The sequence below is a fragment of the Nerophis ophidion genome, linkage group LG28 (assembly GCF_033978795.1).
Source record: "Nerophis ophidion isolate RoL-2023_Sa linkage group LG28, RoL_Noph_v1.0, whole genome shotgun sequence".
In the NCBI taxonomy this organism is placed as follows: domain Eukaryota; kingdom Metazoa; phylum Chordata; class Actinopteri; order Syngnathiformes; family Syngnathidae; genus Nerophis; species Nerophis ophidion.
Genome location: NC_084638.1, coordinates 9,415,672 through 9,434,603, shown reverse-complemented (window position 1 = coordinate 9,434,603; position 18,932 = coordinate 9,415,672). Strand labels below are relative to the sequence as shown.

The 18,932-nt window shown below is 39.8% G+C and overlaps 1 protein-coding gene and 1 long non-coding RNA gene across 2 annotated transcripts in view; one reads left to right on the top strand and one right to left on the bottom strand.

Annotated features, from left to right (window-relative positions):
• lrrc24 (leucine rich repeat containing 24) overlaps positions 1–5,640 on the bottom strand; it is a 44,439-nt gene extending 38,799 nt beyond the window's left edge. Inside the window, exon 1 of the mRNA XM_061890309.1 lies at positions 5,363–5,640. The gene's annotated coding sequence lies outside the window, so the exon portion shown is untranslated. The remainder of the gene's footprint in view (positions 1–5,362) is intronic.
• The window catches only part of LOC133545020 (uncharacterized), a 108,239-nt gene that overhangs the window by 60,192 nt on the left and 29,115 nt on the right, over positions 1–18,932 (top strand). Inside the window, exons 2-3 of the long non-coding RNA XR_009804710.1 lie at positions 10,452–10,653; positions 10,779–10,858. This is a non-coding gene — a long non-coding RNA (uncharacterized LOC133545020). The remainder of the gene's footprint in view (positions 1–10,451; positions 10,654–10,778; positions 10,859–18,932) is intronic.

The following is an 18,932-nucleotide window of genomic DNA, read 5'->3' as shown; positions in this document are numbered from 1 at the left end:
AAAAAGAATGAGATGGCGCAGTGGGAGAGTTGCCGTGCGCAACCCGAGGGTCCCTGGTTCAAATCCCACCTAGTACCAACCTCGTCACGTCCGTTGTGTCCTGAGCAAGACACTTCACCCTTGCTCCTGATGGGTGCTGGTTGGCGCCTTGCATGGCAGCTCCCTCCATCAGTGTGTGAATGTGTGTGTGAATGGGTAAATGTGGAAGTAGTGTCAAAGCGCTTTGAGTACCTTGAAGGTAGAAAAGCGCTATACAAGTACAACCCATTTATCATTTAAGAAGAAGAAGGAGAAGGAACAGACAGGAGGAGAAGGAGGAAAAAGACAAGTAGAAGAAAAGGATAAAAGAGGAAGAACAAGGAGAAGGGTAAGGAGGAGAGGAGAATAAGAAAAAGAACGAGGAGGAAAAGGAGAAGAAAAAGGAGGAGGAGAAGGACAAAGACAAGGAGGAGAAGAAAAAGAAAGGACATAAAGAAGGAGAAGGGGAAAGGGGAGAGGAGAATAAGAAAAATGAGAAGAAAAAGAAGAAAAGAGGAGAAGGGGAAAGAGGAGAGGTGAAGAAGGAAGAGGAGGAGAAGGAAAATAATAAGAAAAGGGAAAAGGAGTAAAAGGAGGAGGAGAATCAGAAAAAGGAGGAGGAGAGGAAGGAGGAAAGGAAGGAGGAGAAAGATGAGGAGAAGGAGGCGAAGGAGGAGAAGAAAAAGGAGAAGGACAAGAAGAAAGAAAAGGAGAAGAAAAAGAAGTACAAGGAGGAGCAGAAGGAAGGGGAGAAGGGGAAGGAGGAGAAGGAGAAGACGGGAGGAGAAGGAGGAAAAAGACAAGTAGAAGAAAAAGGAGAAAACGAGGAAGAACAAGGAGAAGGGTAAGGAGGAGAGGAGAATAAGAAAAAGAACGAGGAGGAGGAGGAGAAGAAAAAGGAGGAGGAGAAGGACAAAGACAAGGAGGAGAAGAAAAAGAAAGGACAAAAAGAAGGAGAAGGGGAAAGGGGAGAGGAGAATGAGAAAAAGGAGAAGAAAAAGAAGAAAAGAGGAGAAGGGGAAAGAGGAGAGGTGAAGAAGGAAGAGGAGGACAAGGAAAATAATAAGAAAAGGGAAAAGGAGTAAAAGGAGGAGGAGAATAAGAAAAAGGAGGAGGAGAGGAAGGAGGAAAGGAAGGAGGAGAAAGATGAGGAGAAGGAGGTGAAGGAGGAGAAGAAAAAGGAGAAGGACAAGAAGAAAGAAAAGGAGAAGAAAAAGAAGAAGTACAAGGAGGAGCAGAAGGAAGGGGAGAAGGGGAAGGAGGAGAAGGAGAAGACGGGAGGAGAAGGAGGAAAAAGACAAGAAGAAAAAGGAGAAAACGAGGAAGAACAAGGAGAAGGGTAAGGAGGAGAGGAGAATAAGAAAAAGAACGAGGAGGAGGAGGAGAAGAAAAAGGAGGAGGAGAAGGACAAAGACATGGAGGAGAAGAAAAAGAAAGGACAAAAAGAAGGAGAAGGGGAGAGGAGAATAAGAAAAAGGAGAAGAAAAAGAAGAAAATAGGAGAAGGGGAAAGAGGAGAGGTGAAGAAGGAAGAGGAGGAGAAGGAAAATAATAAGAAAAGGGAAAAGGAGTAAAAGGAGGAGGAGAATAAGAAAAAGGATGAGGAGAGGAAGGAGGAAAGGAAGGAGGAGAAAGATGAGGAGAAGGAGGTGAAGGAGGAGAAGGACAAGAAGAAAGAAAAGGAGAAGAAAAAGAAGAAGTACAAGGAGGAGCAGAAGGAAGGGGAGAAGGGGAAGGAGGAGAAGGAGAAGACGGGAGGAGAAGGAGGAAAAAGACAAGTAGAAGAAAAAGGAGAAAACGAGGAAGAACAAGGAGAAGGGTAAGGAGGAGAGGAGAATAAGAAAAAGAACGAGGAGGAGGAGGAGAAGAAAAAGGAGGAGAAGGACAAAGACAAGGAGGAGAAGAAAAAGAAAGGACAAAAAGAAGGAGAAGGGGAAAGGGGAGAGGAGAATAAGAAAAAGGAGAAGAAAAAGAAGAAAAGAGGAGAAGGGGAAAGAGGAGAGGTGAAGAAGGAAGAGGAGGAGAAGGAAAATAATAAGAAAAGGGAAAAGGAGTAAAAGGAGGAGGAGAATAAGAAAAAGGAGGAGAGGAAGGAGGAAAGGAAGGAGGAGAAAGATGAGGAGAAGGAGGTGAAGGAGGAGAAGAAAAAGGACAAGAAGAAAGAAAAGGAAAAGAAAAAGAAGTACAAGGAGGAGCAGAAGGAAGGGGGAAGGGGAAGGAGGAGAAGGAGAAGACGGGAGGAGAAGGAGGAAAAAGACAAGTAGAAGAAAAAGGAGAAAACGAGGAAGAACAAGGAGAAGGGTAAGGAGGAGAGGAGAATAAGAAAAAGAACGAGGAGGAGGAGGAAAAGAAAAAGGAGGAGGAGAAGGACAAAGACAAGGAGGAGAAGAAAAAGAAAGGACAAAAAGAAGAAGGGGAAAGGGGAGAGGAGAATAAGAAAAAGGAGAAGAAAAAGAAGAAAAGAGGAGAAGGGGAAAGAGGAGAGGTGAAGAAGGAAGAGGAGGAGAAGGAAAATAATAAGAAAAGGGAAAAGGAGTAAAAGGAGGAAGAGAATAAGAAAAAGGAGGAGGAGAGGAAGGAGGAAAGGAAGGAGAAAAAAAGAGAAGGAGGTGAAGGAGGATAAGAAAAAAGAGAAGAAGGAGAAGGAGAAGAAGAAAGAAGGAGAAAAAGAAGAAGTAGAAGGAGGTGAGGGGGGCGGAAATGGAAGAAAATAAGAAGGAAAAGAAGGAAAAGGAGAAGAAGAAAGAGAAGGAGAAGCAGAAGGGGGAGGAGGAGCGAAGAGGAGGAGGATTTGGAGAAGAGGAAGGAGCAAGGGGAAGACAGAGAAGGAGGAGGAGAAGGAGGATGAGCAGATGCTGTCGTCCACCCACAGCTAGATGCAATATGTGTATACACCCCCCCCAATCACCCACTCCATATCACTCCACATGTACCCTGTATGGGGTCGCGGGGAGTGCTGCTGCCTATCTCAGCTGCATTCGGGCGGAAGGCGGGGTACACCCTGTACAAGTCGCCACCTCATCACAGGGCCAAAACAGACAACATTCACACACTAGGGACTATTTAGTGTTGCCAATCAATCTCATGTCTTTGGAGGTGGGAGGGGCCTATCCCCAGGTGCGTGTCTTTGGAGGTGGGAGGGGCCTATCCCCAGGTGCGTGTCTTTGGAGGTGGGACGGGCCTATCCCCAGGTGCATGTCTTTGGAGGTGGGAGGGGCCTATCCCCAGGTGCATGTCTTTGGAGGTGGGAGGGGCCTATCCCCAGGTGCGTGTCTTTGGAGGTGGGAGGGGCCTATCCCCAGGTGCGTGTCTTTGGAGGTGGGAGGGGCCTATCCCCAGGTGCATGTCTTTGGAGGTGGGAGGGGCCTATCCCCAGGTGCGTGTCTTTGGAGGTGGGAGGGGCCTATCCCCAGGTGCGTGTCTTTGGAGGTGGGAGGGGCAAATTGTCGAACAGTTTTAGAACAACATTTCTCAACGAGCTATGGCAAGGAATTTAGGGATTTTACCATCTAGGGTCCGTAAAATCATCGAAAAGTTCAGAGAATCTGGAGAAATCACTGCACCTAAGCGATGACATTACAGACTTTTGATCCCTCAGGCAGTAATGCATCAAAAACCGACATCAGTGTGTAAAGGATATCACCACATGGGCTCAGGAACACTTCATAAAACCACTGTCAGTAACTACAGTTTGTCGCTACATCTGTAAGAGCAAGTTAAAGCTCTACTATGCAAAGCCAAACCCATTTATCAACAACATCCGCAAACGGCGCCGGCTTAACTGGGCCCGAGCTTACCTAAAATGGACTGATACGAATTGGAAAGATGTTCTGTGGTCTGACGAGTCCACATTTCAAATTATATTTGGAAACAGAGGACGTGGTGTCCTCCAGAACAAGGAGGAAAATAACCATCTGGATTGTTCTAGGCACAAAGTCCAAAAGCCAGCATGTGTGATGGAATGGGGGTGCATTAGTACCCAAGACATGGTAACTTACACATCTGTGAAGGCACCATTAGTGCTGAAAGGTCCATACAGTTTTTGGAGCAACATATGCTGCCATCCAAGCAACATTATCATGGACGCCCCTGCTTATTTCAGTAAGACAAGTGTTACAAAGAATGTGGGTACTTTCCTGGCCCGCCTGCAGTCCAGACCTGTCTCCCGTGGAAAATGTGTGGCACATTTATGAAGCGTAAAATACGACAGCGGAGACTGTTGAAGGACTGAAGATCTACATCAGGGGTATCAAACTCAAACACAGTGGGCCAAAATTTAAAACCGAACCGAAGTTGAACGGCGGGGTTGAGGTGGACGGGGTTTGGTGATAGCGGGTGGGGGGTGTATAATGTAGCATCCCGGAAGAGTTAGTGCTGCAAGGGGTTGTGGGTATTTGCCGTGTTTATGTTGTGTTACGGTGCGGGTGTTCTCCCAAAATGTGTCATTCTTGTTTGGTGTGGGTTCACATATTCGTAACAGTGTTAAAGTTGTTTATACGGCCACCCTCGGTGTGACCTGTTGACCAAGTATGCCTTGCATTCACTTGTGTGTGTGTATAAGCTGCATATATTATTATGTGACTGGGCCGTATGGAAGAAAAGCGGACGTGGCGACGGGTGTAGAGACTGCCAAATTCCCCAAATGAAATTCGGGAGGGACACTGAACTTCGGGAGTCTTTCGGGAAAATCGGGAGGGTTGGCAAGTATTAGCGGTGAATGCCGTGTTACAGCTCTAATGTTAATTTGATATTGCCTCAAGGGGCCAAGAGAAATTACACGGCGGGCCAAATTTGGCCCTCAAGCCAGAGTTTGACACCCATGCTCTATATAAAACAAGAATGGGAAAGAATTCTACTTTCAAAGCTTCAACAATTAGTTTCCTCAGTTCCCAAACGTTTTTAATAGAAAAGGTGATGTAGGACAGTGGTGAACATGCCCTTTCCCAACTACTTTGGCACGTTTTGCAGCCATGAAATTCTAAGTTAATTATTATTATTAAGTTTATGAGTTTGAACATCAAATATGTTGTCTTTGTAGCATATTCAACTGAATATGGCTTGAAAATGTTTTTTAATCATTGTATTCTGTTTATATTTACATCAAGCGGTAGAAAATTGATGGATGGATGGACAATTCATATGGAAACGGGGTTTGTAGAATGTTTAGCCATATCAGCCTTGTTCTCTCTTATTGTGTTTTTTCTTTATATGGAGGAGCTACTTGTTAGAAGTTCAATTGCTATAAATAATAATAATATAATTTTGCACATTTTCAAAACGATGAAAAAAATCCACATTCTCCCAGGTCGGAAGTCCGACTAAAGTACGCGACAATGGCGACTCACCTCACCGCTCCGGTCAACTTAAAGGTGGAAGAAAAGGATAGAAAAGTCCACTTTGGGGGGGAAAAAAAGGCCGATATTCCTCAAAGTGGAAGCCGGTCCATCGGCGCCGGACGCCGGGATGAAGAAGCTCAGCGGCGACGGTGGAGATCTATTCCGATATTTTCACCTCCATTCTCATTTTTTTTTTTTTTTTTGTCCTTTCTTATCTCCGCTCCTCTTGTGTGATGTCATGTGCGAGTATTAAGTGTGATGTTTGAGCGCGTAGTAATAATAATAATAATAATAATATTAATGCTGGCATCGCGTCGATGTCGGCGAGGGGAGAGAGAGAGAGGGGGAGAGAGAGAGAGAGAGAGAGGGGGGAGGGGGAGGAGTCTAATCCATTCATTGCGTACATTTCTCATATTTACCATTTCTACTTTATTCATCAAGCTCTTTAAGAACAAAAGGATGAAGAAGTGTAGGCAAACAAAGCAGTGAAATAGAGGCCAAGGACGGACTAAAATGTAGGATTTGAAATATAGCGGCCAACTTTCCGGTTGCATTTTAATCAGGCAGTAGAGGTCGCACTGTTTATTATTGGATGTTATATATAATACAGAGTATAGTCAATTGTGTCTATTTCTGGCCTGTACTGTATGTGACTATATATATAATATATGTATATGTGTGTGTGTGTGTATGTATGTATAAATGTGTGTGTATATATATATATATATATATATATATATATATATATATAATGTGTGTATATATATATATGTATGGGTTGTACTTGTATAGCGCCTTTCTACCTTCAAGGTACTCAAAGCGCTTTGACATTACTTCCGCATTTACCCATTCACACACTGATGGAGGGAGCTGCCATGCAAGGCGCCAACCAGCACCCATCAGGAGCAAGGGTGAAGTGTCTTGCTCAGGACACAACGGACGTGACGAGGTTGGTACTAGGTGGGATTTGAACCAGGGACCCTCGGGTTGCGCACGGCCACTCTCCCACTGCGCCACGCCGTCCCATGTATATATATATATATACACATATACACACACACATATATACATATATACACACATATATATGCATATACACACACATATATACATATACACATATACACACATATATACATACACACATATATATATGTGTATTTATGTGTATATATATATGTATGTGTGTACATATGTATGTGTATATATATATGTGTATATGCATATATATTTATGTATGTATATATGTGTGTATGTATATATATATATGTATGTATGTATGTATTTATATATATATGGATATATGTGTATATATATATATTTATGTATGTATAATATATATGTATATGTATATATATATATGTATGTATATATATATGTATATGTATATATATATGTGTGTGTATGTATATATGTGTGTGTGTATATGTATATACATGTATGTATAGATATACTGTATATATATGTATGTATATATGTTTATATATATATATGTGTGTATATATGTGTGTATGTATGTGTATATATGTATTTGTATATATGTGTGTATGTGTATATATATGTGTATGTATATATATATGTGTGTATGTATATATATATATGTATGTATGTATGTATATATATGTATACATATGTATGTATATATATGTGTATACATATGTATGTATATATATGTGTATACATATTTATGTATGTATATATATGTATGTATATATATGTGTATATGTATATGTATCTATATGTGTATACGTATATATATATGTATGTATATATATATGTGTATATATGTGTATATGTATATATGTATATATATATGTGTATATGTATAATATGTATATATATGTGTGTATATGTGTATATATATATATATATGTATTTATGTATGTATACATATATGTATATGTATATATGTATGTATATATAAATATATGTGTATGTATATATATATATATGTGTGTATATATGTATGTATATATATGTATATATGTGTACATGTATATATATGTGTATATGTATATATATATACATGTGTATATATATATATATATATATATATATATATATACATAATATGCAAATTATTTTGGGAAGTGAGTTTGACCCGGCAGTAATTCAAGGCAGGCTCATACTATATGCCCTGCGGCAATTCAAGGAAATACATTATATATATATATATACACACACACACACATGTATACATACATTAAAAAAAATATTGATTCCATTTTTTTTGCGCCTCGTGTCTCGGCGGTGATGCCCCTTCGCAAGCTACTCCCAGAACCCTCCTTCAAAATAAGTCGGCCTGCACCACTTTTCAACTGCACACGCAGTCTTGGGAGACCACACGCTATCTGCCCTCGGACAGCGCCCGCTATTGTACGGATTGCACCCGCCGTTTAGCGCGCGGTATTTGGACGTCAGTAACTAGGCAAAAGTATAACAGTCATACAGAAAATGTAAGGTAGTATAAACACGTACTGAAAGGTGTGGACTCACCATTATTATTATTCGTATTATTATATTATCATTACTGCATAAATTGCCACTGTCATTTTCCTGTTTTTTTTTTTTTTTTTTTGCATTTTCCTAACTGGTAGAAAGGAATGATCCATAATGATTTCAGCACCGCGGACAGCGACATCTTACAAGCCCGCTTCCCCGCCTGTCGTCGTCCGGCGTAGATCCACACCAAAAACATGTCTCTATAGTCTTAACCTTTTCAGACCTCGGGGGGACAAGACTTTTCCACTCAAATATTAACACCGAATCATATAACTGTGGTATGTGACACTTGTCAACTGATGTATGACTGTCTCGTTAGAGGAAAAAAAAACATAAAGTTAGCATTTTAATGTTAGCATACTAGTATGCTAATGTTAAAATGCAAACTTTTTTCAAGCAACACGGCTGCAAAGGAGCATGGCTGTCTCGTTAGACGGGAAAAAACCCAAAAGTTAGCAAAAAAGTTTGCATTTTAATATTAGTATGCTAGCATGCTAATGTTAGCATGCCAGCATACTAACATTAAAATGCAATTTTTTGCAAGCATTATGGCTGAATGGTGTACGGTTGTCTCTTTAGAGGGAAAAAAATGTAAAGTCATCAAAAAAGGTTGCGTTTTAACGTTAGCATACTAGCATGCCAACGTTAAAATGCTAACTTTTTTTTCAAGCAACACGGCTGCAAGGTGTATGGCTGTCTTATTAAAGGAAAAAAAATGTAAATTTAGCAAAAAAAGTTTGCACTTTATTGTTAGTATGCTCTGCGATGAGGTGGCGACTTGTCCAGGGTGTACCCCGTCTTCCTCCCGATTGTAGCTGAGATAGGCGCCAGCGCCCCCCGCGACCCCAAAAGGGAATAAGCGGTAGAAAATGGATGGATGGATGTTAGTATGCTAGCATGCTAATGTTAGCATGCTAGCATACTAACATTAAAATGCAAACTTATTTTCAAGCAACACGGCTGCAAGGTGTATGGCTGTCTTGTTAGAGGGAAAAAAACGTAAGGTTAGCAAAAAAGTTTTAATGTTAGTATCCTAGCATGCTAATGTTTGCATGCTAGCATACTTACATTAAAATGCAAACTTTTTTCAAGCAACACGGCTGCAAGGAGCATGGCCGTCTCATTAGAGGGAAAAAAATGTAAAGTTAGCAAAAAATATTGCATTTTAACGTTAGCATACTAGCATGCCAACGTTAAAATGCAAACTTTTTTTCAAGCAACACAGCTGCAAGGTGTATGGCTGTCTCGTTAGAGGAATAAAAGGGTAAAGTTAGCAAAAAAGTTTGCATTTTAATGTTAGTATGCTAGCATGCTAATGATAGCATGCTAGCATACTAACATTAAAATGCAAACTTTTTTCAAGCAACACGGCTGTAAGGAGCAAGGCGGTCTCGTCAGAGGGAAAAAATGTAAAGTTAGCAAAAAAGGTTGTGTTTTAACGTTAGCATACTAGCATGCCAATGTTAAAATGCAAACTTTTTTTCAAGCAACACAGCTGCAAGGTGTATGGCTGTCTCGTTAAAGGAAAAGAAACGTAAAGTTAGCAAAAAAGATTGCATTTTATTGTTAGTATGCTAGCATGCTAATGTTAGCACGCTAGCATACTAACATTAAAATGCAAACTTTTTTCAAGCAACACGGCTGCAAGGTGTATGGCTGCGGAAATATGGGAAAAAAAGTGTAAAATTAGATGAAAGAGTTAGCTGGCTAGCAAGCTATCGTTTGAATGCTAACATTTAACAAGTGTCACGTACCAAGTTGTATGACTCTGGGGTACACGGTTGCAAAACTAGCTCAAAAAGATAGCATGCTGATTTTAGCATGCTATCAGTTAGCATGTGTCACATAAGTTACACGACTGAAAAATGAGAGGAAAAAAAAACGTAATGTTAGCAAAAAAGTTAGCATTTTAATGTTAGTATGTTAGCATGCCTTTGTTTGCATGCTAACATTTAACAAGTGTCACGTACCAAGTTGTGTGACTCTGGGGTGCACGGTTGCAAAACTAGCTCAAAAAGTTAGCATGCTAAAATTTTAGCATTCGTCGCGTAAGAAGTTACATGACTGTAAGGTGTATGACTCTCGTTATAGGAGAAAAAATGTAAAGTTAGCAAAAACGTTTGCCTTTTAATGTTAGCATTTTAATGTTTGTATGCTAGCATGCTAATATACACCCCCCCCCCCCCCCCCCCGCTCCCCCATCCAATGCTCTTGGCGCTTGAATCCCTTAGGGGCAATGGACGGCTAAGTAGCGTTTACACAGCAGCAGCCGGCTCATGTAACCCCCACTCTCTTCTCTCTGTTGCAAGTTTTGTGGATTCTATGTTTCATGTTTATGTGTGCTATGGCTATTTTTTTTTGGGGGTCCTTGGCCTCAGTTTGGACACCCTCTCTAGGGGCCCAAGCTTAGAGTGAATTTTTTTTTTTTTTACAGCCCAGACACCCCCACTCCCACCCCCCACCCCTCTCCCTAGCGTTTACCTGTTTCCTCACCTTTTCTGTAAGGAATTTGGATCCTGTTCTGGTTTCCTGTATTGCTTGTCTGATCTTGAATGGGACTACGGATTAAGTAAAGGTCTTCTGATTCTGATTCCAGAAGGACAACAGTCTCCGGCAGAAATCCACCAATCGGGCCCCGTATAAAGTTTGCCAAAATGCACCCGAAAGGCTCTACAGTGAAGCATGCTCGCTGGGATGGTTTTCAGCGTCAGGATAGAGGGAAATACGAATGCAGCTACCAACAGAGACATTAAGGACGAAAACCACCGCTTTCCATCCAACCTAGTAGCGCTTGAGAGGTTTGTTTGTTTTATTTTTAACACATTTCCTAATTAAACGCGACAAATAAAAATCACATTGTCATTATGGGGTATTGTCTGTAGAATTTTGAGGACAAAAATGAATGTGTTCCATTTTCTCCTAGTGATGATGCCACCTGTCAGCTGACCCAGCGGTCCTGGATGCACGTGCTGCTGGATCCAATGTCGCCTCACGCCGGAGGAGGTACAGCTCGGGTCTAATTGTGTCCGGCATGTGTTCCGGTTAATGAGGTCCTCCTTTTACCCCGGAGTCTGTTCCGACCCAAATCGGCGTAATTGACATCAAAGCCAAATATAGAGTGTGACATTCGCTCTTATGGAGGGCCGCTTCGCAATTACAGCGGCCTTCATAGCATGCGAGGCTAAAAGACCACGTCAAATAATTGGCAGATCGTGTAAAAGTATGTGGCATTATGTGACGGGCCGGTATAACCACGTAAAATAAAGTGGCAGACCAGATAAAATTACGTCACGGTGCCACTTGAAATTATGTGGCGGACCAGGTAAAATTATGTGGCAGGCCAGATAAAATAAATGGCAGACCAGATAAAATAATTGGCAGACCACATCAAATTACGTGTCGGGCCAGTTTAAATGAAGTGGCCGACCACATAAAATTATTTGGCAGACCACGTAAAATTATGTGGCGGACCAGGTAAAATTAGGTGGCAGGCCAGATAAAATAATTGGCAGACCACATCAAATTACGTGTCGGGCCCATTTAAATGAATTGGCCGACCACTTAAAATTATTTGGCAGACCACGTAAAATTATGTGTCGGGCCACATGAAATTGTGTGGCAGATCAAATAAAATTACGTGCCGGGCCACATTAAATGAAGTGGCGGACACTATTAAATTTTGTGGGAGACCACGTAAAATTATGTGTCGGACCAGGTAAAATTAGGTGGCAGGCCAGATAAAATAATTGGCAGACCACATCAAATTACGTGTCGGGCCAGTTTAAATGAAGTGGCCGACCACATAAAATTATTTGGCAGACCACGTAAAATTATGTGGCGGACCAGGTAAAATTAGGTGGCAGGCCAGATAAAATAATTGGCAGACCACATCAAATTACGTGTCGGGCCCATTTAAATGAATTGGCCGACCACTTAAAATTATTTGGCAGACCACGTAAAATTATGTGTCGGGCCACATGAAATTGTGTGGCAGATCAAATAAAATTACGTGCCGGGCCACATTAAATGAAGTGGCGGACACTATTAAATTTTGTGGGAGACCACGTAAAATTATGTGTCGGACCAGGTAAAATTAGGTGGCAGGCCAGATAAAATAATTGGCAGACCACATCAAATTACGTGTCGGGCCCATTTAAATGAAGTGGCCGACCACTTAAAATTATTTGGCAGACCACGTAAAATTATTTGGCAGACCACGTAAAATTATGTGGCGGACCAGGTAAAATTAGGTGGCAGGCCAGATAAAATAATTGGCAGACCACATCAAATTACGTGTCGGGCCCATTTAAATGAAGTGGCCGACCACTTAAAATTATTTGGCAGACCACGTAAAATTACGTGTCGGGCCACATGAAATTGTGTGGCAGATCAAATAAAATTACGTGCCGGGCCACATTAAATGAAGTGGCGGACAATATTAAATTTTGTGGCAGACCACGTAAAATTATGTGTCGGGCCACATGAAAATATGTGGCGGACCACGTAAAATTATTTGGCAGACCACATAAAATTACTTGTCGGGCCCAAAAAAATTATGTGGCCAGACCACATAAAATAATGTGGAAGACCACATAAAAGTACATGTTGGACCAGGTGAAATTAAGTGGCAGACCACGTAAATATGTGTGTAAGATCACATAAAATTACGTGTCGGGCCACTTGAAATGGCGTACCACGTAAAATCATGTGGAAAACCATATCAAATTACGTGTCGGGCCAGATTAAATGAAGTGGTCGACCATGTAAAATTAAGTGGCAGGCCAAGTAAAATTATGTGTCAGACCTAATAAAATAATTGGCAGACCGCACAAAATTACGTGCCGGGCCAAATTAAATGATGTGGCAGACCACATAAAATTATGTGGGATACCACATAAAAGTACATGTCGGGCCACGAGAAATTATGTGGCAGACCAAGTAAAATTCTGTGGCAGACCACGTCAAATTACTTGTCGGGCCACTATAAATGAAGTGGCGGACCACATAAATTTATGTGGCAGGCCACATAAAAATCACGTGTAGGGCCACTTGAAATGAATTGGCGGACCACATAAAATTATGTGACAGACCACATCAAATTACGTGTCGGGCCACTTTAAATGAAGTGCCAAACCACGTAAAATTATGTGGCGGACCACGTAAAATTACGTGTCGGGCCACTTGAAATTATGTGGCGGACCACATAAAATTACGTGTCGCGCCACATGAAGTTATGTGGCAGACCTAATAAAATAATTGGCAGACCGCACAAAATTACGTGTCGGGCCCCAAAAAATTATGTGACAGACCACGTAAATTTATGTGGCAGGCCACGTAAAAATTACGCGTAGGGCCAACTGAAATGAATTGGCGGACCACGTAAAATTATGTGGCAGACCACATCAAATTACGTGTCGGGCCACTTTAAATGAAGTTGCCGACCACATAAAATTATGTGGCGGACCATGAAAAATTACGTGTCGGGGCACTTGAAATTATGTGGCGGACCATGTAAAATTATGTGGCAGACTACATAAAATTACGTTTCGGGCCCGAAAAAATTATGTGGCAGACCACATAAAATTAAGTCGAAGACCACGTAAAAGTACATGTCGGGCTAGCTTAAATGAAGTGGCAGACCACGTAAAATTGTGTCGGCAGACCAGGTAAAATTATTTGTGTTAGACCAGATTAAATAATTGGCAGACCACATAAAATTGCGTGTCGGTCCACATTAATTATGTTGCAGACCTCACAAAATTAAATAGTGGACCACTTAAAATATTTGCCAGAACACGTCAAAATGTGTCGGGCCAAATGAAAAGATGTGGCCTACCACATAAAATGATATGGTAAACCAGATAAAAAATATGTGTCGGGCCAAGTGAAATGAAGTGGCGGATCATGTAAGGCCACATTACATATAAAGTTGCGGACTACTTAAAAGAAATGGCCAGACAACTTGAAATAATTGGAAGACCAGCGGAAATTCTTTAAAAAACCTTAAATAGTTGCCTGTTCAGTATTTAAAAAATGGTCCTGGAACCAATGAATTGTGTTTCCATTGTTTCCTATTGGGAGTAACTAATGGGAACTCACCATTGATCCGGACTTTTCAATCCAAACGCATTGCAGAAACGTATTTTATGAAACGTTTCACACGCTAAAACCGTGATTGCGTCCACGTTTCCAGTGGTTTCCAGAATGGAGGAAAAGCTCGAATTTGCTAGTGTTGGTAGTTGTGAGAGAGACAGATGCCTGATAAAGACTGGCGGATAGGATTTAGCTGTAAATAATGTGCAGAGTTTATTTCCTTATAAAAGAAAAAATAACACAGGCCAAACAACGTTATTTATGTCCGCACTGCCGTCCGCATGGGTTTGAATCGATAACGAGCGCTCGCATATGCCGGGAAGATAAGAAATATTTAAAGATGTGTGCACACACACAAACACACATCATCCATCATGGACAATCAGACAAAGAGAGGACCAGCTGTCACGCGACATGCAAACATTTGTTCCTGTAATCACGGAGAGGATTGTTAGATACGGCTGACTGGCAGTCTTAGAGCGTTTAGTGTGTGACTGAAGCACCAGTCACACGCCCACACACACACACAAGTCAATGTGTCAATCATCTCCTGGCTGGGAGTTTACACACACAAACATATACACACACACATTTGTGTACTTCGTACCTTCTGGGGACCACAGAGAAATGCCTCCCTCTTTAGGACCAGCCTTTCTAGATATATAAAGAAGTGTATTTACAACATTAATAATACATACATACTATACACACACACACACACACACACACACATTTGTGTACTTCGTACCTTCTGGGGACCTGAGAGAAATGCCTACCTCTTTAGGACACATACATTTGTGTACTTCGTACCTTCTGGAGACCTGAGAAAAATGCCTACCTCTTTAGGACACACACATTTGTGTACTTCGTACCTTCTGGGGACCTGAGAGAAATGCCTACCTCTTTAGGACCAGCCTTTCTAGATTTATAAAGAAGTGTATCTACAACATTAATAATACATACATACTATACACACACACACACACACACACACACACAGAAACACACATTTGTGTACTTCGTACCTTCTGGGGACCTGAGAGAAATGCCTACCTCTTTAGGACACACACATTTGTGTATTTCGTACCTTCTGGAGACCTAAGAAAAATTCCTACCTCTTTACGACACACACATTTGTGTACGTCGTACCTTCTGGGGACCTGAGAGAAATGCCTACCTCTTTGGGACACACACATTTGTGTACTTCGTACCTTCTGGAGACCTGAGAAAAATGTCTACCTCTTTAGGACACACACATTTGTGTACTTCGTACCTTCTGGGGACCTGAGAGAAATGCCTACCTCTTTAGGACCAGCCTTTCTAGATTTATAAAGAAGTGTATCTACAACATTAATAATACATACATACTATACACACACACACACACACACACACACAGAAACACACATTTGTGTACTTCGTACCTTCTGGGGACCTGAGAGAAATGCCTACCTCTTTAGGACACACACATTTGTGTATTTCGTACCTTCTGGAGACCTAAGAAAAATTCCTACCTCTTTACGACACACACATTTGTGTACGTCGTACCTTCTGGGGACCTGAGAGAAATGCCTACCTCTTTGGGACACACACATTTGTGTACTTCGTACCTTCTGGAGACCTGAGAAAAATGTCTACCTCTTTAGGACACACACATTTGTGTACTTCGTACCTTCTGGGGACCTGAGAGAAATGCCTACCTCTTTAGGACCAGCCTTTCTAGATTTATAAAGAAGTGTATCTACAACATTAATAATACATACATACTATACACACGCACACACACACACACACACACACACACACACACACACACACACATTTGTATACTTCGTACCTTCTGGGGACCTGAGAGAAATGCCTACCTCTTTAGGGCACACACGTTTGTGTACTTCGTACCTTCTGGAGACCTAAGAAAAATTCCTACCTCTTTACGACACACACATTTGTGTACTTCGTACCTTCTGGGGACCTGAGAGAAATGCCTACCTCTTTAGGACACACACATTTGTGTACTTCGTACCTTCTGGAGACCTGAGAAAAATGCCTACCTCTTTAGGACACACACATTTGTGTACTTTGTACCTTCTGGGGACCTGAGAGAAATGCCTACCTCTTTAGGACCAGCCTTTCTAGATATATAAAGAAGTGTATCTACAACATTAATAATACATACATACTATACACACAGACACACACACACACATTTGTGTACTTCGTACCTTTTGGGGACCTGAGAGAAATGCCTACCTCTTTAGGACACACACATTCGTGTACTTCGTACCTTCTGGAGACCTAAGAAAAAATTTTACCTCTTTACGACACACCCATTTGTGTACTTCGTACCTTCTGGGGACCTGAGAGAAATGCCTACCTCTTTAGGACCAGCCTTTCTAGGTATATAAAGAAGTGTATTTACAAAATTAATAATACATACATACTATGCAAATATATATAAAAAAAGTTTGTTGTGAAAAATTTATTAAATTTCACAAGAAAAAAGTCACAATTTCACAAGAAAAACTGAGAATCTGTGTAGTGTTATAATAATGTCGTCATTTTTCTCGACACAAGTCAAAATTTCACAAGAAAAACTGAACATTCGTGCAATATTATGATAAAAGTTGGAATTTTTCTCAATAACAGTCACAATTTTACTAGAAAGGCTTAACATTTTGGCAATTTTAGGAAAAGATTCGTAATTTTACTCAACAAAAGTCGCAGTTTCATAAAAGAAAACTTTAAAAAATGTTGGCAATATTATAATAATTATAATTTTACCTGATGACAAAAGTCATAATTTTACTAAAAAAATTTCACTATTTTACAAGAACGACGAAAACATGGGCATTATTGTGATAAAAGCCAGAATTTTACATGACAAATGTCACTAGTTTGCATTAAAAAGTAATAATTTTACATAAAATAGTTATCATTTTCCAAGAAAATTTTGCAATATTACAGAAACAGAATATGACAAATTGTTCCCAATTTTATAAGAACAAAGTCCACACATTGTGAGAAAAAGACTGTTTTTAGTAATAAAAAAAAAAAAAACATTTAAATTTTTTTCTTTACTTCATTATTACAGTATTTCTCTATAAATATTTTTTTATTAATTTTGGCCAAATATTCATTATCTACTTCAAGTTATTACAGTATGTCTCTATATGAATTATTTTTTAAATTATTGTTAGTTTTGGCCAAAGGGGGCGCATTTCAATTTCTTACAAACACTTGTTGTTTCATATGTTGACCAAAGGGGCGCATTTCACATTCTTACACACACTTGTTATTTCATATGTTCACCAAAGGGGGAGCACTTTCAAAAGCGACACACAGTCAATTTGAAAAATCTGTTTCGTCCTTTTAGGGACCACCCTCATTTTGACCAGCAGGGGTGCAAATGAGACATTGTCTATTAGATGCAATGTTATTGGGACCATGATTTATGTCCTCATTTGTTCACACCTCCTCATATGGAATATACTTTTCCTTCTTTATGTTTCAAGAAGGGTAGTAATACAAGAACACACACACACACACAGACACACACTGACAGCTGTCAGTGATTTCAGCACGTGAGATAACAGAGATGTGAGATTAGATTAATCTGCAGGGTTCCCAAGAGTCATTTCCGTGGTGGTGGATGCACCAACTGACTTTTATGCAAAAACGAAAACTAAACATATCATTTTTACCCGTTTTTGTCAGGGATAAATGTAAAAAGAAACACCCGGAACAATGACATATTGTAAAAAAACGACAATTATATTCTGAGTCTAGGGGTTCAGCTGCTTGAGTGCCTTGCAGGCAGTAAGGGTTTGTCTCTATAATCTGTTATAATGAATAACGGGTTTGTCTCTATAATCTGTTCTAATGAATAATTGGTTTGTCTCTATAATCTGTTATAATGAATAACAGTTTGTCTTTATAATGTGTTATAATGAAAAACGGGGTTGTCTCTATAATCTGTTATAATGAATAACGGGCTTGTCTCTACAATCTGTTATAATGAATAACTGTTCGTCTTTATAATCTGTTATAATGAAAAACGGGTTTGTCTCTATAATCTGTTATAACGAATAACGGTTTGTCTTTATAATCTGTTATATTGAATAACGGATTCGTCTCTATAATCTGTTATAATGAATAACGCGTATGTCTCTATAATCTGTTATAATGAATAACCGATTTGTCTCTCTAGTCTGTTATAATGAATAACAGGTTTGTCTCTATAGTCTGTTATATTGAATAACCGATTTGTATCTATACTCTGTTATAATGAATACCGGGTTTGTCTCTATAATCTGTTATAATGAATAACAGTTTGTCTCTATAATCTGTTATAATGAATAACGGGTTTGTCTCTATAGTCTGTTCTAATGAATAACTGGTTTGTCTATATAATCTGTTATAATGAATAATAGTTTGTCTTTATAATGTGTTATAATGAAAAATGGGTTTGTCTCTATAATCTGTTATAATGAATAATGGGTTTGTCTCTCAAATCTGTTTTAATGAATAACGGGTTTGTCTCTATAATCTGTTATAATGAATAACTGTTCGTCTCTATAATCTGTTATAATGAAAAACGGGGTTGTCTCTAGAATCTGTTATAACGAATAACGATCCATCTTTATAATCTGTTATATTGAATAACGGATTTGTCTCTGTAATTCGTTATAATGAATAACGGGTTTGTCTCTATAATCTGTTATAATGAATAACCGATTTGTCTCTATAGTCTGTTATAATGAATAACAGGTTTGTCTCTATAATCTGTTATAATGAATAATGGGTTTGTCTCCACAATCTGTTTTAATGAATAACGGGTTTGTCTCTATAATCTGTTATAATGAATAACTGTTCGTCTCTATAATCTGTTATAATGAAAAACGGGTTTGTCTGTATAATCTGTTATAACGAATAATGGTCCGTCTTTATAACTGTTATATTGAATAACGGATTCGTCTCTATAATC